The sequence below is a fragment of the Orcinus orca genome, chromosome 21 (assembly GCF_937001465.1).
Source record: "Orcinus orca chromosome 21, mOrcOrc1.1, whole genome shotgun sequence".
Taxonomy (NCBI): Eukaryota; Metazoa; Chordata; class Mammalia; order Artiodactyla; family Delphinidae; genus Orcinus; species Orcinus orca.
The window spans coordinates 35,325,710-35,345,660 of record NC_064579.1 but is presented as its reverse complement, the minus strand read 5'-3'; positions in this window follow the sequence as shown (position 1 = coordinate 35,345,660).

The following is a 19,951-nucleotide window of genomic DNA, read 5'->3' as shown; positions in this document are numbered from 1 at the left end:
AAAGGAGCGCTGGGCAGTGGGTGTTCTCAGGCCAAGAGAGAAGCCCTTGTTCTGTGCTGCACCTGCTGGGTGGTTCAAAGGTTTTCTGACCTTCCTGCTCTGGAAGCTTTTCAGAGCTGAGGCTACGCCTGGGCTGCGAAAGCAGAGAGGCGTAGAGGCCTTTCACACTGAAGGCGTGGGCCTGTTTCCCATGGGGAAAGTGTACGTCGCCCAACCCCCACTCCCACCCCACCCCACCCCACCCCACCCCACTCCAACCCACCCCCAGCTAGAGGCGTGCGGGTTGACACCATTTTGTCCTGCCCATGGAAAATACAAAGAGGCGTACACGATTTGGGCTGTCTGGTGAAAGAATTTTGAATCGGCGGCACCCTGAGTACCTTTCCCGAAGTTTGCTTCCTAGCTGGTTAAACTTGGCATTCAGAGGCGAGATGAGAACAAACTTGCTCCGCGTGCGGCGAAGTGCCCTGATGCCCTGCCCTAAATGTTTGAGCTTCTGGCCAGCGTCAGGCAAGTACTTTGACACGTAGGAGTCTCCCTTTTACTCCAAGCTGTCCCTGTTGGCTGAAGCAGTCGGCGTGTGTGTATCGCAGCCTGGGAGGCCGGGCGTTGGGGGAGTCTGCCAAGTGACTGGCCTCCATTTATAGCTAACTGAGAAACTGCGTCGAAGCTTTCGGGAGCCTCTTACAGGGAATGGTTGCAGTTCGGAATTGGAGACTGTGCTGGCAAACGTCAGCAGCTCCTCTCCCTCGGAGGGCTCTTGGTGTGCCGACTCCTAACAGCCAGCACGGTCCCCAGCTCGTGAACGGTCCCATTGCGAGCCGGTCTCGTCCGTGAAAGAGCCACGTGAGGCTGAGCTCCAAGAGTCGGGCTCCACACCTGGAGCCTTTGGGACAGGGCAGTCCTGAGCCGATGTGCCCACCAGGGGACGCGACCAAAGTTTACGTACCACAGGAAAGCGCATCAAGGCCTCGAGTTCTCTCCATGAAATGAACGTGAGCTTGAAGGGTGATGCGTCAGCGTGCACCGTGAACAGCTCGCTGGTACGCCTGTCTTTGCCCCCTCTCACGGTGTCACGCACCCGGGCTCAGTTCCGTGCAGGAATGCTGAGTGGGAGCGCCAGCCTCGCTTCTGGACTCGAAAGCCTTCCACCCCCTAATGGCAGGTTGTGTGTGTCTCTCACGTGGGGGGAGGAATGAGGTCGCCCACAGAGGTTCTGCCATGAAAGATCTAAAGACTCACGCTGCTGAGGATCTTGTTCCTCATGGAGCGTCCCCGAAGGCCAGAAGAATGCCGAAGGTCTCTTTCAAAGCTGCCGGATGCTCTGCCGTTCTAGGCCTGAGATAAGGACCTTGTGACGGCACTGTAACCCCGCGAGATTCAGGAGACATCGCCAGTGCGAGTGGCAATCCGGAAGGAAGAACCTTCAAGGCGGAGTGTCCTTTCCTGTACAAAACGGCGCCCAAGTGGCTGAGGCAGGGAGCATTTTCCTTCACAGAACCGGCATCCTCGTATGCCTGTGGGTTACTCTAAAGAAACGACACTGTGAGCAACCTCTTCGAAAAGGCCTTCGCAAGCGACTTGGAGACAACAGCAGCGCAGTGGAGGCACAGACCATTGTCCTAGAGAGCAGCACAGTGTCTCTAGCAGCGATCGCTTCCCGGAGGATACTTAAGCCACACCGAGATTCCAGCAGGGAGTTTTGCCTTATAGCAGTACAACTCACTCAAGAAAGAGGGATGAGGTGTAGGGCTAATCTACGTGCGCTCACGCTCTGTGTCCCCGAGAAGGTTTCACGGAGCAGAATGCATCACCGACCGCTACCACGTGTGTGCACCAAAGAAGCCCTGTGCCGTGGGTGTTCTCAGGCCGACAGCGAAGACCTAGGTGTGTGCTGCACCCGCGCCCGGTGGTTCACACGTTGCGTGACCCTGTGCCTTTTGAAGACGCTCAGAGCGGGTGGCACCTGCGTGCTGCGAGCGCAAGAGGTGTAGAGTGTAAAGGCCTTTCACACTGGAGGAAAGGCTTGCATCTCATGGAGAAAATGTGTACGTCGCCCGGGAGATGGAGGCGCGCTCTTGACACCATTTCCTCTGCCCGTTTCAAACACAAGTGTTTGTACTCGATCTGGGCTGCCTGGTGAAACGCTTGGCAGTCCGCATCACCCTGAGCACCTTTCCTGAAGTTTGATTCGTAGCTGGGTATACTCGGGCTTCAGAGGCTTAGATGAGACCAAACGTGTTCAGCTTGTGGTGAAAGCCTTTGACCAGAGGCATATAAGCTTGTGCTTGGGGCGAGGGCTAGGCAAGAACGTTTACACACTGGGTTTTTATCTTTACCCTAAGCTGTCCCTTTTGGCTGCAGCAGGCGGAGAGAACCCGCGGAGAGAGAAAAGCTGCGAAGTGGATGCACACAACAGTCACCTCGATACCAGCCCCGGGCTCCCAAGCAACGATCCTTCCCCGCAGGGTACTTAACCCACCCAGGGATTCAAGCAGGGAGTTCGCCTTGTCCAACTCGCACAGGAGACTGGCATGAGATGTAGGGCTCATCTACTTGCGTTCACACTACGTGGCCCGGAGAAGTTCTCACGGAGCCGAATCCAGCACCCTTCCTCCACCACGTGTGTACACAAAGGAGCGCTGGGCAGTGGGTGTTCTCAGGCCAAGAGAGAAGCCCTTGTTCTGTGCTGCACCTGCTGGGTGGTTCAAAGGTTTTCTGACCTTCCTGCTCTGGAAGCTTTTCAGAGCTGAGGCTACGCCTGGGCTGCGAAAGCAGAGAGGCGTAGAGGCCTTTCACACTGAAGGCGTGGGCCTGTTTCCCATGGGGAAAGTGTACGTCGCCCAACCCCCACTCCCACCCCACCCCACCCCACCCCACCCCACTCCAACCCACCCCCAGCTGGAGGCGTGCGGGTTGACACCATTTTGTCCTGCCCATGGAAAATACAAAGAGGCGTACACGATTTGGGCTGTCTGGTGAGAGAATTTTGAATCGGCGGCACCCTGAGTACCTTTCCCGAAGTTTGCTTCCTAGATGGTTAAACTCGGCATTCAGAGGCGAGATGAGAACAAACTTGCTCCGCGTGCGGCGAAGTGCCCTGATGCCCTGCCCTAAATGTTTGAACTTCTGGCCAGCGTCAGGCAAGTACTTTGACACGTAGGATTCTCACTTTTACTCCAAGCTGTCCCTGTTGGCTGAAGTAGTCGGCGTGTCTGTATCGCAGCCTGGGAGGCCGGGCGTTGGGGGAGTCTGCCAAGTGACTGGCTTCCATTTATAGCTAACTGAGAAACTGCGTCGAATCTTTCGGGAGCCTCTTACAGGGAATGGTTGCAGTTCGGAATTGGAGACTGTGCTGGCAAACGTCAGCAGCTCCTCTCCCTCGGAGGGCTCTTGGTGTGCCGACTCCTAACAGCCAGCACGGTCCCCAGCTCGTGAACGGTCCCATTGCGAGCCGGTCTCATCCGTGAAAGAGCCACGTGAGGCTGAGCTCCAAGAGTCGGGCTCCACACCTGGAGCCTTTGGGACAGGGCAGTCCTGAGCCGATGTGCCCACCAGGGGACGCGACCAAAGTTTACGTACCACAGGAAAGCGCATCAAGGCCTCGTGTTCTCTCCATGAAATGAACGTGAGCTTGAAGGGTGATGCGTCAGCGTGCACCGTGAACAGCTCGCTGGTACGCCTGTCTTTGCCCCCTCTCACGGTCTCACGCACCCGGGCTCAGTTCCATGCAGGAATGCTGAGTGGGAGCGCCAGCCTCGCTTCTGGACTCGAAAGCCTTCCACCCCCTAATGGCAGGTTGTGTGTGTCTCTCACGTGGGGGGAGGAATGAGGTCGCCCACAGAGGTTCTGCCATGAAAGATCTAAAGACGCACGCTGCTGAGGAGCTTGTTCCTCATGGAGCGTCCCCGAAGGCCAGAAGAATGCCGAAGGTCTCTTTCAAAGCTGCCGGACGCTCTGCCGTTCTAGGCCTGAGATAAGGACCTTGTGACGGCACTGTAACCCCGCGAGATTCAGGAGACATCGCCAGTGCGAGTGGCAATCCGGAAGGAAGAACCTTCAAGGCGGAGTGTCCTTTCCTGTACAAAACGGCGCCCAAGTGGCTGAGGCAGGGAGCATTTTCCTTCACAGAACCGGCATCCTCGTATGCCTGTGGGTTACTCTAAAGAAACGACACTGTGAGCAACCTCTTCGAAAAGGCCTTCGCAAGCGACTTGGAGACAACAGCAGCACAGTGGAGGCACAGACCATTGTCCTAGAGAGCAGCACAGTGTCTCTAGCAGCGATCGCTTCCCGGAGGATACTTAAGCCACACCGAGATTCCAGCAGGGAGTTTTGCCTTATAGCAGTACAACTCACTCAAGAAAGAGGGATGAGGTGTAGGGCTAATCTACGTGCGCTCACGCTCTGTGTCCCCGAGAAGGTTTCACGGAGCAGAATGCATCACCGACCGCTACCACGTGTGTGCACCAAAGAAGCCCTGTGCTGTGGGTGTTCTCAGGCCGACAGCGAAGACCTAGGTGTGTGCTGCACCCGCATCCGGTGGTTCACACGTTGTGTGACCCTGTGCCTTTTGAAGATGCTCAGAGCGGGTGGCACCTGCGTGCTGCGAGCGCAAGAGGTGTAGAGTGTAAAGGCCTTTCACACTGGAGGAAAGGCTTGCATCTCATGGAGAAAATGTGTACGTCGCCCGGGAGATGGAGGCGCGCTCTTGACACCATTTCCTCTGCCCGTTTCAAACACAAGTGTTTGTACTCGATCTGGGCTGCCTGGTGAAACGCTTGGCAGTCCGCATCACCCTGAGCACCTTTCCTGAAGTTTGATTCGTAGCTGGGTAAACTCGGGCTTCAGAGGCTTAGATGAGACCAAACGTGTTCAGCTTGTGGTGAAAGCCTTTGACCAGAGGCATATAAGCTTGTGCTTGGGGCGAGGGCTAGGCAAGAACGTTTACACACTGGGTTTTTATCTTTACCCTAAGCTGTCCCTTTTGGCTGCAGCAGGCGGAGAGAACCCGCGGAGAGAGAACAGCTGCGAAGTGGATGCACACAACAGTCACCTCGATACCAGCCCCGGGCTCCCAAGCAACGATCCTTCCCCGCAGGGTACTTAACCCACCCAGGGATTCAAGCAGGGAGTTCGCCTTGTCCAACTCGCACAGGAGACTGGCATGAGATGTAGGGCTCATCTACTTGCGTTCACACTACGTGGCCCGGAGAAGTTCTCACGGAGCCGAATCCAGCACCCTTCCTCCACCACGTGTGTACACAAAGGAGCGCTGGGCAGTGGGTGTTCTCAGGCCAAGAGAGAAGCCCTTGTTCTGTGCTGCACCTGCTGGGTGGTTCAAAGGTTTTCTGACCTTCCTGCTCTGGAAGCTTTTCAGAGCTGAGGCTACGCCTGGGCTGCGAAAGCAGAGAGGCGTAGAGGCCTTTCACACTGAAGGCGTGGGCCTGTTTCCCATGGGGAAAGTGTACGTCACCCAACCCCCACTCCCACCCCACCCCACCCCACCCCACCCCACTCCAACCCACCCCCAGCTGGAGGCGTGCGGGTTGACACCATTTTGTCCTGCCCATGGAAAATACAAAGAGGCGTACACGATTTGGGCTGTCTGGTGAAAGAATTTTGAATCGGCGGCACCCTGAGTACCTTTCCCGATGTTTGCTTCCTAGCTGGTTAAACTCGGCATTCAGAGGCGAGATGAGAACAAACTTGCTCCGCGTGCGGCGAAGTGCCTTGATGCCCTGCCCTAAATGTTTGAGCTTCTGGCCAGCGTCAGGCAAGTACTTTGACACGTAGGAGTCTCCCTTTTACTCCAAGCTGTCCCTGTTGGCTGAAGCAGTCGGCGTGTCTGTATCGCAGCCTGGGAGGCCGGGCTTTGGGGGAGTCTGCCAAGTGACTGGCCTCCATTTATAGCTAACTGAGAAACTGCGTCGAAGCTTTCGGGAGCCTCTTACAGGGAATGGTTGCAGTTCGGAATTGGAGACTGTGCTGGCAAACGTCAGCAGCTCCTCTCCCTCGGAGGGCTCTTGGTGTGCCGACTCCTAACAGCCAGCACGGTCCCCAGCTCGTGAACGGTCCCATTGCGAGCCGGTCTCGTCCGTGAAAGAGCCACGTGAGGCTGAGCTCCAAGAGTCGGGCTCCACACCTGGAGCCTTTGGGACAGGGCAGTCCTGAGCCGATGTGCCCACCAGGGGACGCGACCAAAGTTTACGTACCACAGGAAAGCGCATCAAGGCCTCGTGTTCTCTCCATGAAATGAACGTGAGCTTGAAGGGTGATGCGTCAGCGTGCACCGTGAACAGCTCGCTGGTACGCCTGTCTTTGCCCCCTCTCACGGTCTCACGCACCCGGGCTCAGTTCTGTGCAGGAATGCTGAGTGGGAGCACCAGCCTCGCTTCTGGACTCGAAAGCCTTCCACCCCCTAATGGCAGGTTGTGTGTGTCTCTCACGTGGGGGGAGGAATGAAGTCTCCCACAGAGGTTCTGCCATGAAAGATCTAAAGACGCACGCTGCTGAGGAGCTTGTTCCTCATGGAGCGTTCCCGAAGGCCAGAAGAATGCCGAAGGTCTCTTTCAAAGCTGCCGGACGCTCTGCCGTTCTAGGCCTGAGATAAGGACCTTGTGACAGCACTGTAACCCCGCGAGATTCAGGAGACATCGCCAGTGCGAGTGGCAATCCGGAAGGAAGAACCTTCAAGGCAGAGTGTCCTTTCCTGTACAAAACGGCGCCCAAGTGGCTGAGGCAGGGAGCATTTTCCTTCACAGAACCGGCATCCTCGTATGCCTGTGGGTTGCTCTAAAGAAACGACACTGTGAGCAACCTCTTCGAAAAGGCCTTCGCAAGCGACTTGGAGACAACAGCAGCGCAGTGGAGGCACAGACCATTGTCCTAGAGAGCAGCACAGTGTCTCTAGCAGCTATCGCTTCCCGGAGGATACTTAAGCCACACCGAGATTCCAGCAGGGAGTTTTGCCTTATAGCAGTACAACTCACTCTAGAAAGAGGGATGAGGTGTAGGGCTAATCTACGTGCGCTCACGCTCTGTGTCCCCGAGAAGGTTTCACGGAGCAGAATGCATCACCGACCGCTACCACGTGTGTGCACCAAAGAAGCCCTGTGCCGTGGGTGTTCTCAGGCCGACAGCGAAGACCTAGGTGTGTGCTGCACCCACGCCCGGTGTTTCACACGTTGCGTGACCCTGTGCCTTTTGAAGACGCTCAGAGCGGGTGGCACCTGCGTGCTGCGAGCGCAAGAGGTGTAGAGTGTAAAGGCCTTTCACACTGGAGGAAAGGCTTGCATCTCATGGAGAAAATGTGTACGTCGCCCGGGAGATGGAGGCGCGCTCTTGACACCATTTCCTCTGCCCGTTTCAAACACAAGTGTTTGTACTCGATCTGGGCTGCCTGGTGAAACGCTTGGCAGTCCGCATCACCCTGAGCACCTTTCCTGAAGTTTGATTCGTAGCTGGGTAAACTCGGGCTTCAGAGGCTTAGATGAGACCAAACGTGTTCAGCTTGTGGCGAAAGCCTTTGACCAGAGGCATATAAGCTTGTGCTTGGGGCGAGGGCTAGGCAAGAACGTTTACACACTGGGTTTTTATCTTTACCCTAAGCTGTCCCTTTTGGCTGCAGCAGGTGGAGGGAACCCGCGGAGAGAGAACAGCTGCGAAGTGGATGCACACAACAGTCACCTCGATACCAGCCCCGGGCTCCCAAGCAACGATCCTTCCCCGCAGGGTACTTAACCCACCCAGGGATTCAAGCAGGGAGTTCGCCTTGTCCAACTCGCACAGGAGACTGGCATGAGATGTAGGGCTCATCTACTTGCGTTCACACTACGTGGCCCGGAGAAGTTCTCACGGAGCCGAATCCAGCACCCTTCCTCCACCACGTGTGTACACAAAGGAGCGCTGGGCAGTGGGTGTTCTCAGGCCAAGAGAGAAGCCCTTGTTCTGTGCTGCACCTGCTGGGTGGTTCAAAGGTTTTCTGACCTTCCTGCTCTGGAAGCTTTTCAGAGCTGAGGCTACGCCTGGGCTGCGAAAGCAGAGAGGCGTAGAGGCCTTTCACACTGAAGGCGTGGGCCTGTTTCCCATGGGGAAAGTGTACGTCGCCCAACCCCCACTCCCACCCCACCCCACCCCACCCCACCCCACTCCAACCCACCCCCAGCTGGAGGCGTGCGGGTTGACACCATTTTGTCCTGCCCATGGAAAATACAAAGAGGCGTACACGATTTGGGCTGTCTGGTGAAAGAATTTTGAATCGGCGGCACCCTGAGTACCTTTCCCGAAGTTTGCTTCCTAGCTGGTTAAACTTGGCATTCAGAGGCGAGATGAGAACAAACTTGCTCCGCGTGCGGCGAAGTGCCCTGATGCCCTGCCCTAAATGTTTGAGCTTCTGGCCAGCGTCAGGCAAGTACTTTGACACGTAGGAGTCTCCCTTTTACTCCAAGCTGTCCCTGTTGGCTGAAGCAGTCGGCGTGTGTGTATCGCAGCCTGGGAGGCCGGGCGTTGGGGGAGTCTGCCAAGTGACTGGCCTCCATTTATAGCTAACTGAGAAACTGCGTCGAAGCTTTCGGGAGCCTCTTACAGGGAATGGTTGCAGTTCGGAATTGGAGACTGTGCTGGCAAACGTCAGCAGCTCCTCTCCCTCGGAGGGCTCTTGGTGTGCCGACTCCTAACAGCCAGCACGGTCCCCAGCTCGTGAACGGTCCCATTGCGAGCCGGTCTCGTCCGTGAAAGAGCCACGTGAGGCTGAGCTCCAAGAGTCGGGCTCCACACCTGGAGCCTTTGGGACAGGGCAGTCCTGAGCCGATGTGCCCACCAGGGGACGCGACCAAAGTTTACGTACCACAGGAAAGCGCATCAAGGCCTCGTGTTCTCTCCATGAAATGAACGTGAGCTTGAAGGGTGATGCGTCAGCGTGCACCGTGAACAGCTCGCTGGTACGCCTGTCTTTGCCCCCTCTCACGGTGTCACGCACCCGGGCTCAGTTCCGTGCAGGAATGCTGAGTGGGAGCGCCAGCCTCGCTTCTGGACTCGAAAGCCTTCCACCCCCTAATGGCAGGTTGTGTGTGTCTCTCACGTGGGGGGAGGAATGAGGTCGCCCACAGAGGTTCTGCCATGAAAGATCTAAAGACTCACGCTGCTGAGGAGCTTGTTCCTCATGGAGCGTCCCCGAAGGCCAGAAGAATGCCGAAGGTCTCTTTCAAAGCTGCCGGATGCTCTGCCATTCTAGGCCTGAGATAAGGACCTTGTGACGGCACTGTATCCCCGCGAGATTCAGGAGACATCGCCAGTGCGAGTGGCAATCCGGAAGGAAGAACCTTCAAGGCGGAGTGTCCTTTCCTGTACAAAACGGCGCCCAAGTGGCTGAGGCAGGGAGCATTTTCCTTCACAGAACCGGCATCCTCGTATGCCTGTGGGTTACTCTAAAGAAACGACACTGTGAGCAACCTCTTCGAAAAGGCCTTCGCAAGCGACTTGGAGACAACAGCAGCGCAGTGGAGGCACAGACCATTGTCCTAGAGAGCAGCACAGTGTCTCTAGCAGCGATCGCTTCCCGGAGGATACTTAAGCCACACCGAGATTCCAGCAGGGAGTTTTGCCTTATAGCAGTACAACTCACTCAAGAAAGAGGGATGAGATGTAGGGCTAATCTACGTGCGCTCACGCTCTGTGTCCCCGAGAAGGTTTCACGGAGCAGAATGCATCACCGACCGCTACCATGTGTGAGCACCAAAGAAGCCCTGTGCCGTGGGTGTTCTCAGGCCGACAGTGAAGACCTAGGTGTGTGCTGCACCCGCGCCCGGTGGTTCACACTTTGCGTGACCCTGTGCCTTTTGAAGATGCTCAGAGCGGGTGGCACCTGCGTGCTGCGAGCGCAAGAGGTGTAGAGTGTAAAGGCCTTTCACACTGGAGGAAAGGCTTGCATCTCATGGAGAAAATGTGTACGTCGCCCGGGAGATGGAGGCGCGCTCTTGACACCATTTCCTCTGCCCGTTTCAAACACAAGTGTTTGTACTCGATCTGGGCTGCCTGGTGAAACGCTTGGCAGTCCGCATCACCCTGAGCACCTTTCCTGAAGTTTGATTCGTAGCTGGGTAAACTCGGGCTTCAGAGGCTTAGATGAGACCAAACGTGTTCAGCTTGTGGCGAAAGCCTTTGACCAGAGGCATATAAGCTTGTGCTTGGGGCGAGGGCTAGGCAAGAACGTTTACACACTGGGTTTTTATCTTTACCCTAAGCTGTCCCTTTTGGCTGCAGCAGGCGGAGGGAACCCGCGGAGAGAGAACAGCTGCGAAGTGGATGCACACAACAGTCACCTTGATACCAGCCCCGGGCTCCCAAGCAACGATCCTTCCCCGCAGGGTACTTAACCCACCCAGGGATTCAAGCAGGGAGTTCGCCTTGTCCAACTCGCACAGGAGACTGGCATGAGATGTAGGGCTCATCTACTTGCGTTCACACTACGTGGCCCGGAGAAGTTCTCACGGAGCCGAATCCAGCACCCTTCCTCCACCACGTGTGTACACAAAGGAGCGCTGGGCAGTGGGTGTTCTCAGGCCAAGAGAGAAGCCCTTGTTCTGTGCTGCACCTGCTGGGTGGTTCAAAGGTTTTCTGACCTTCCTGCTCTGGAAGCTTTTCAGAGCTGAGGCTACGCCTGGGCTGCGAAAGCAGAGAGGCGTAGAGGCCTTTCACACTGAAGGCGTGGGCCTGTTTCCCATGGGGAAAGTGTACGTCGCCCAACCCCCACTCCCACCCCACCCCACCCCACCCCACCCCACTCCAACCCACCCCCAGCTGGAGGCGTGCGGGTTGACACCATTTTGTCCTGCCCATGGAAAATACAAAGAGGCGTACACGATTTGGGCTGTCTGGTGAGAGAATTTTGAATCGGCGGCACCCTGAGTACCTTTGCCGAAGTTTGCTTCCTAGCTGGTTAAACTCGGCATTCAGAGGCGAGATGAGAACAAACTTGCTCCGCGTGCGGCGAAGTGCCCTGATGCCCTGCCGTAAATGTTTGAGCTTCTGGCCAGCGTCACGCAAGTACTTTGACACGTAGGAGTCTCACTTTTACTCCAAGCTGTCCCTGTTGGCTGAAGCAGTCGGCGTGTCTGTATCGCAGCCTGGGAGGCCGGGCGTTGGGGGAGTCTGCCAAGTGACTGGCCTCCATTTATAGCTAACTGAGAAACTGCGTCGAAGCTTTCGGGAGCCTCTTACAGGGAATGGTTGCAGTTCGGAATTGGAGACTGTGCTGGCAAACGTCAGCAGCTCCTCTCCCTCGGAGGGCTCTTGGTGTGCCGACTCCTAACAGCCAGCACGGTCCCCAGCTCGTGAACGGTCCCATTGCGAGCCGGTCTCGTCCGTGAAAGAGCCACGTGAGGCTGAGCTCCAAGAGTCGGGCTCCACACCTGGAGCGTTTGGGACAGGGCAGTCCTGAGCCGATGTGCCCACCAGGGGACGCGACCAAAGTTTACGTACCACAGGAAAGCGCATCAAGGCCTCGTGTTCTCTCCATGATATGAACGTGAGCTTGAAGGGTGATGCGTCAGCGTGCACCGTGAACAGCTCGCTGGTACGCCTGTCTTTGCCCCCTCTCACGGTCTCACGCACCCGGGCTCAGTTCCATGCAGGAATGCTGAGTGGGAGCGCCAGCCTCGCTTCTGGACTCGAAAGCCTTCCACCCCCTAATGGCAGGTTGTGTGTGTCTCTCACGTGGGGGGAGGAATGAGGTCGCCCACAGAGGTTCTGCCATGAAAGATCTAAGGACGCACGCTGCTGAGGAGCTTGTTCCTCATGGAGCGTCCCCGAAGGCCAGAAGAATGCCGAAGGTCTCTTTCAAAGCTGCCGGACGCTCTGCCGTTCTAGGCCTGAGATAAGGACCTTGTGACGGCACTGTAACCCCGCGAGATTCAGGAGACATCGCCAGTGCGAGTGGCAATCCGGAAGGAAGAACCTTCAAGGCGGAGTGTCCTTTCCTGTACAAAACGGCGCCCAAGTGGCTGAGGCAGGGAGCATTTTCCTTCACAGAACCGGCATCCTCGTATGCCTGTGGGTTACTCTAAAGAAACGACACTGTGAGCAACCTCTTCGAAAAGGCCTTCGCAAGTGACTTGGAGACAACAGCAGCGCAGTGGAGGCACAGACCATTGTCCTAGAGAGCAGCACAGTGTCTCTAGCAGCGATCGCTTCCCGGAGGATACTTAAGCCACACCGAGATTCCAGCAGGGAGTTTTGCCTTATAGCAGTACAACTCACTCAAGAAAGAGGGATGAGGTGTAGGGCTAATCTACGTGCGCTCACGCTCTGTGTCCCCGAGAAGGTTTCACGGAGCAGAATGCATCACCGACCGCTACCACGTGTGTGCACCAAAGAAGCCCTGTGCCGTGGGTGTTCTCAGGCCGACAGCGGAGACCTAGGTGTGTGCTGCACCCGCGCCCGGTGGTTCACACTTTGCGTGACCCTGTGCCTTTTGAAGATGCTCAGAGCGGGTGGCACCTGCGTGCTGCGAGCGCAAGAGGTGTAGAGTGTAAAGGCCTTTCACACTGGAGGAAAGGCTTGCATCTCATGGAGAAAATGTGTACGTCGCCCGGGAGATGGAGGCGCGCTCTTGACACCATTTCCTCTGCCCGTTTCAAACACAAGTGTTTGTACTCGATCTGGGCTGCCTGGTGAAACGCTTGGCAGTCCGCATCACCCTGAGCACCTTTCCTGAAGTTTGATTCGTAGCTGGGTAAACTCGGGCTTCAGAGGCTTAGATGAGACCAAACGTGTTCAGCTTGTGGCGAAAGCCTTTGACCAGAGGCATATAAGCTTGTGCTTGGGGCGAGGGCTAGGCAAGAACGTTTACACACTGGGTTTTTATCTTTACCCTAAGCTGTCCCTTTTGGCTGCAGCAGGCGGAGGGAACCCGCGGAGAGAGAACAGCTGCGAAGTGGATGCACACAACAGTCACCTCGATACCAGCCCCGGGATCCCAAGCAACGATCCTTCCCCGCAGGGTACTTAACCCACCCAGGGATTCAAGCAGGGAGTTCGCCTTGTCCAACTCGCACAGGAGACTGGCATGAGATGTAGGGCTCATCTACTTGCGTTCACACTACGTGGCCCGGAGAAGTTCTCACGGAGCCGAATCCAGCACCCTTCCTCCACCACGTGTGTACACAAAGGAGCGCTGGGCAGTGGGTGTTCTCAGGCCAAGAGAGAAGCCCTTGTTCTGTGCTGCACCTGCTGGGTGGTTCAAAGGCTTTCTGACCTTCCTGCTCTGGAAGCTTTTCAGAGCTGAGGCTACGCCTGGGCTGCGAAAGCAGAGAGGCGTAGAGGCCTTTCACACTGAAGGCGTGGGCCTGTTTCCCATGGGGAAAGTGTACGTCGCCCAACCCCCACTCCCACCCCACCCCACCCCACCCCACCCCACTCCAACCCACCCCCAGCTGGAGGCGTGCGGGTTGACACCATTTTGTCCTGCCCATGGAAAATACAAAGAGGCGTACACGATTTGGGCTGTCTGGTGAGAGAATTTTGAATCGGCGGCACCCTGAGTACCTTTCCCGAAGTTTGCTTCCTAGCTGGTTAAACTCGGCATTCAGAGGCGAGATGAGAACAAACTTGCTCCGCGTGCGGCGAAGTGCCTTGATGCCCTGCCCTAAATGTTTGAGCTTCTGGCCAGCGTCAGGCAAGTACTTTGACACGTAGGAGTCTCCCTTTTACTCCAAGCTGTCCCTGTTGGCTGAAGCAGTCGGCGTGTCTGTATCGCAGCCTGGGAGGCCGGGCGTTGGGGGAGTCTGCCAAGTGACTGGCCTCCATTTATAGCTAACTGAGAAACTGCGTCGAAGCTTTCGGGAGCCTCTTACAGGGAATGGTTGCAGTTCAGAATTGGAGACTGTGCTGGCAAACGTCAGCAGCTCCTCTCCCTCGGAGGGCTCTTGGTGTGCCGACTCCTAACAGCCAGCACGGTCCCCAGCTCGTGAACGGTCCCATTGCGAGCCGGTCTCGTCCGTGAAAGAGCCACGTGAGGCTGAGCTCCAAGAGTCGGGCTCCACACCTGGAGCCTTTGGGACAGGGCAGTCCTGAGCCGATGCGCCCACCAGGGGACGCGACCAAAGTTTACGTACCACAGGAAAGCGCATCAAGGCCTCGTGTTCTCTCCATGATATGAACGTGAGCTTGAAGGGTGATGCGTCAGCGTGCACCGTGAACAGCTCGCTGGTACGCCTGTCTTTGCCCCCTCTCACGGTCTCACGCACCCGGGCTCAGTTCCGTGCAGGAATGCTGAGTGGGAGCGCCAGCCTCGCTTCTGGACTCGAAAGCCTTCCACCCCCTAATGGCAGGTTGTGTGTGTCTCTCACGTGGGGGGAGGAATGAGGTCGCCCACAGAGGTTCTGCCATGAAAGATCTAAGGACGCACGCTGCTGAGGAGCTTGTTCCTCATGGAGCGTCCCCGAAGGCCAGAAGAATGCCGAAGGTCTCTTTCAAAGCTGCCGGACGCTCTGCCGTTCTAGGCCTGAGATAAGGACCTTGTGACGGCACTGTAACCCCGCGAGATTCAGGAGACATCGCCAGTGCGAGTGGCAATCCGGAAGGAAGAACCTTCAAGGCGGAGTGTCCTTTCCTGTACAAAACGGCGCCCAAGTGGCTGAGGCAGGGAGCATTTTCCTTCACAGAACCGGCATCCTCGTATGCCTGTGGGTTACTCTAAAGAAACGACACTGTGAGCAACCTCTTCGAAAAGGCCTTCGCAAGCGACTTGGAGACAACAGCAGCGCAGTGGAGGCACAGACCATTGTCCTAGAGAGCAGCACAGTGTCTCTAGCAGCGATCGCTTCCCGGAGGATACTTAAGCCACACCGAGATTCCAGCAGGGAGTTTTGCCTTATAGCAGTACAACTCACTCAAGAAAGAGGGATGAGGTGTAGGGCTAATCTACGTGCGCTCACGCTCTGTGTCCCCGAGAAGGTTTCACGGAGCAGAATGCATCACCGACCGCTACCACGTGTGTGCACCAAAGAAGCCCTGTGCCGTGGGTGTTCTCAGGCCGACAGCGGAGACCTAGGTGTGTGCTGCACCCGCGCCCGGTGGTTCACACTTTGCGTGACCCTGTGCCTTTTGAAGATGCTCAGAGCGGGTGGCACCTGCGTGCTGCGAGCGCAAGAGGTGTAGAGTGTAAAGGCCTTTCACACTGGAGGAAAGGCTTGCATCTCATGGAGAAAATGTGTACGTCGCCCGGGAGATGGAGGCGCGCTCTTGACACCATTTCCTCTGCCCGTTTCAAACACAAGTGTTTGTACTCGATCTGGGCTGCCTGGTGAAACGCTTGGCAGTCCGCATCACCCTGAGCACCTTTCCTGAAGTTTGATTCGTAGCTGTGTAAACTCGGGCTTCAGAGGCTTAGATGAGACCAAACGTGTTCAGCTTGTGGCGAAAGCCTTTGACCAGAGGCATATAAGCTTGTGCTTGGGGCGAGGGCTAGGCAAGAACGTTTACACACTGGGTTTTTATCTTTACCCTAAGCTGTCCCTTTTGGCTGCAGCAGGCGGAGGGAACCCGCGGAGAGAGAACAGCTGCGAAGTGGATGCACACAACAGTCACCTCGATACCAGCCCCGGGCTCCCAAGCAACGATCCTTCCCCGCAGGGTACTTAACCCACCCAGGGATTCAAGCAGGGAGTTCGCCTTGTCCAACTCGCACAGGAGACTGGCATGAGATGTAGGGCTCATCTACTTGCGTTCACACTACGTGGCCCGGAGAAGTTCTCACGGAGCCGAATCCAGCACCCTTCCTCCACCACATGTGTACACAAAGGAGCGCTGGGCAGTGGGTGTTCTCAGGCCAAGAGAGAAGCCCTTGTTCTGTGCTGCACCTGCTGGGTGGTTCAAAGGCTTTCTGACCTTCCTGCTCTGGAAGCTTTTCAGAGCTGAGGCTACGCCTGGGCTGCGAAAGCAGAGAGGCGTAGAGGCCTTTCACACTGAAGGCGTGGGCCTGTTTCCCATGGGGAAAGTGTACGTCGCCCAACCCCCACTCCCACCCCACCCCACCCCACCCCACCCCACTCCAACCCACCCCCAGCTGGAGGCGTGCGGGTTGACACCATTTTGTCCTGCCCATGGAAAATACAAAGAGGCGTACACGATTTGGGCTGTCTGGTGAGAGAATTTTGAATCGGCGGCACCCTGAGTACCTTTCCCGAAGTTTGCTTCCTAGCTGGTTAAACTCGGCATTCAGAGGCGAGATGAGAACAAACTTGCTCCGCGTGCGGCGAAGTGCCTTGATGCCCTGCCCTAAATGTTTGAGCTTCTGGCCAGCTTCAGGCAAGTACTTTGACACGTAGGAGTCTCCCTTTTACTCCAAGCTGTCCCTGTTGGCTGAAGCAGTCGGCGTGTCTGTATCGCAGCCTGGGAGGCCGGGCGTTGGGGGAGTCTGCCAAGTGACTGGCCTCCATTTATAGCTAACTGAGAAACTGCGTCGAAGCTTTCGGGAGCCTCTTACAGGGAATGGTTGCAGTTCAGAATTGGAGACTGTGCTGGCAAACGTCAGCAGCTCCTCTCCCTCGGAGGGCTCTTGGTGTGCCGACTCCTAACAGCCAGCACAGTCCCCAGCTCGTGAACGGTCCCATTGCGAGCCGGTCTCGTCCGTGAAAGAGCCACGTGAGGCTGAGCTCCAAGAGTCGGGCTCCACACCTGGAGCCTTTGGGACAGGGCAGTCCTGAGCCGATGCGCCCACCAGGGGACGCGACCAAAGTTTACGTACCACAGGAAAGCGCATCAAGGCCTCGTGTTCTCTCCATGATATGAACGTGAGCTTGAAGGGTGATGCGTCAGCGTGCACCGTGAACAGCTCGCTGGTACGCCTGTCTTTGCCCCCTCTCACGGTCTCACGCACCCGGGCTCAGTTCCGTGCAGGAATGCTGAGTGGGAGCGCCAGCCTCGCTTCTGGACTCGAAAGCCTTCCACCCCCTAATGGCAGGTTGTGTGTGTCTCTCACGTGGGGGGAGGAATGAGGTCGCCCACAGAGGTTCTGCCATGAAAGATCTAAAGACGCACACTGCTGAGGAGCTTGTTCCTCATGGAGCGTCCCCGAAGGCCAGAAGAATGCCGAAGGTCTCTTTCAAAGCTGCCGGACGCTCTGCCGTTCTAGGCCTGAGATAAGGACCTTGTGATGGCACTGTAACCCCGCGAGATTCAGGAGACATCGCCAGTGCGAGTGGCAATCCGGAAGGAAGAACCTTCAAGGTGGAGTGTCCTTTCCTGTACAAAACGGCGCCCAAGTGGCTGAGGCAGGGAGCATTTTCCTTCACAGAACCGGCATCCTCGTATGCCTGTGGGTTGCTCTAAAGAAACGACACTGTGAGCAACCTCTTCGAAAAGGCCTTCGCAAGCGACTTGGAGACAACAGCAGCGCAGTGGAGGCACAGACCATTGTCCTAGAGAGCAGCACAGTGTCTCTAGCAGCGATCGCTTCCCGGAGGATACTTAAGCCACACCGAGATTCCAGCAGGGAGTTTTGCCTTATAGCAGTACAACTCACTCAAGAAAGAGGGATGAGGTGTAGGGCTAATCTACGTGCGCTCACGCTCTGTGTCCCCGAGAAGGTTTCACGGAGCAGAATGCATCACCGACCGCTACCACGTGTGTGCACCAAAGAAGCCCTGTGCCGTGGGTGTTCTCAGGCCGACAGCGAAGACCTAGGTGTGTGCTGCACCCGCGCCCGGTGGTTCACACGTTGCGTGACCCTGTGCCTTTTGAAGATGCTCAGAGCGGGTGGCACCTGCGTGCTGCGAGCGCAAGAGGTGTAGAGTGTAAAGGCCTTTCACACTGGAGGAAAGGCTTGCATCTCATGGAGAAAATGTGTACGTCGCCCGGGAGATGGAGGCGCGCTCTTGACACCATTTCCTCTGCCCGTTTCAAACACAAGTGTTTGTACTCGATCTGGGCTGCCTGGTGAAACGCTTGGCAGTCCGCATCACCCTGAGCACCTTTCCTGAAGTTTGATTCGTAGCTGGGTAAACTCGGGCTTCAGAGGCTTAGATGAGACCAAACGTGTTCAGCTTGTGGCGAAAGCCTTTGACCAGAGGCATATAAGCTTGTGCTTGGGGCGAGGGCTAGGCAAGAACGTTTACACACTGGGTTTTTATCTTTACCCTAAGCTGTCCCTTTTGGCTGCAGCAGGCGGAGAGAACCCGCGGAGAGAGAACAGCTGCGAAGTGGATGCACACAACAGTCACCTCGATACCAGCCCCGGGCTCCCAAGCAACGATCCTTCCCCGCAGGGTACTTAACCCACCCAGGGATTCAAGCAGGGAGTTCGCCTTGTCCAACTCGCACAGGAGACTGGCATGAGATGTAGGGCTCATCTACTTGCGTTCACACTACGTGGCCCGGAGAAGTTCTCACGGAGCCGAATCCAGCGCCCTTCCTCCACCACGTGTGTACACAAAGGAGCGCCGGGCAGTGGGTGTTCTCAGGCCAAGAGAGAATCCCTTGTTCTGTGCTGCACCTGCTGGGTGGTTCAAAGGTTTTCTGACCTTCCTGCTCTGGAAGTTTTCAGAGCTGAGGCTACGCCTGGGCTGCGAAAGCAGAGAGGCGTAGAGGCCTTTCACACTGAAGGCGTGGGCCTGTTTCCCATGGGGAAAGTGTACGTCGCCCAACCCCCACTCCCACCCCACCCCACCCCACCCCACCCCACTCCAACCCACCCCCAGCTGGAGGCGTGCGGGTTGACACCATTTTGTCCTGCCCATGGAAAATACAAAGAGGCGTACACAATTTGGGCTGTCTGGTGAAAGAATTTTGAATCGGCGGCACCCTGAGTACCTTTCCCGAAGTTTGCTTCCTAGCTGGTTAAACTCGGCATTCAGAGGCGAGATGAGAACAAACTTGCTCCGCGTGCGGCGAAGTGCCCTGATGCCCTGCCCTAAATGTTTGAGCTTCTGGCCAGCGTCAGGCAAGTACTTTGACACGTAGGAGTCTCCCTTTTACTCCAAGCTGTCCCTGTTGGCTGAAGCAGTCGGCGTGTCTGTATCGCAGCCTGGGAGGCCGGGCGTTGGGGGAGTCTGCCAAGTGACTGGCCTCCATTTATAGCTAAGTGAGAAACTGCGTCGAAGCTTTCGGGAGCCTCTTACAGGGAATGGTTGCAGTTCGGAATTGGAGACTGTGCTGGCAAACGTCAGCAGCTCCTCTCCCTCGGAGGGCTCTTGGTGTGCCGACTCCTAACAGCCAGCACGGTCCCCAGCTCGTGAACGGTCCCATTGCGAGCCGGTCTCTTCCGTGAAAGAGCCACGTGAGGCTGAGCTCCAAGAGTCGGGCTCCACACCTGGAGCCTTTGGGACAGGGCAGTCCTGAGCCGATGTGCCCACCAGGGGACGCGACCAAAGTTTACGTACCACAGGAAAGCGCATCAAGGCCTCGTGTTCTCTCCATGAAATGAACGTGAGCTTGAAGGGTGATGCGTCAGCGTGCACCGTGAACAGCTCGCTGGTACGCCTGTCTTTGCCCCCTCTCACGGTCTCACGCACCCGGGCTCAGTTCCGTGCAGGAATGCTGAGTGGGAGCGCCAGCCTCGCTTCTGGACTCGAAAGCCTTCCACCCCCTAATGGCAGGTTGTGTGTGTCTCTCACGTGGGGGGAGGAATGAGGTCGCCCACAGAGGTTCTGCCATGAAAGATCTAAAGACGCACGCTGCTGTGGAGCTTGTTCCTCATGGAGCATCCCCGAAGGCCAGAAGCGTGCCGAAGGTCTCCTTCAAAGCTGCCGGACGCTCTGCCATTCTAGGCATGAGATAAGGACCTTGTGACGGCACTGTAAACCCGCGAGATTCAGGAGACATCGCCAGTGCGAGTGGCAATCCGGAAGGAAGAACCTTCAAGGCGGAGTGTCCTTTCCTGTACAAAACGGCGCCCAAGTGGCTGAGGCAGGGAGCATTTTCCTTCACAGAACCGGCATCCTCGTATGCCTGT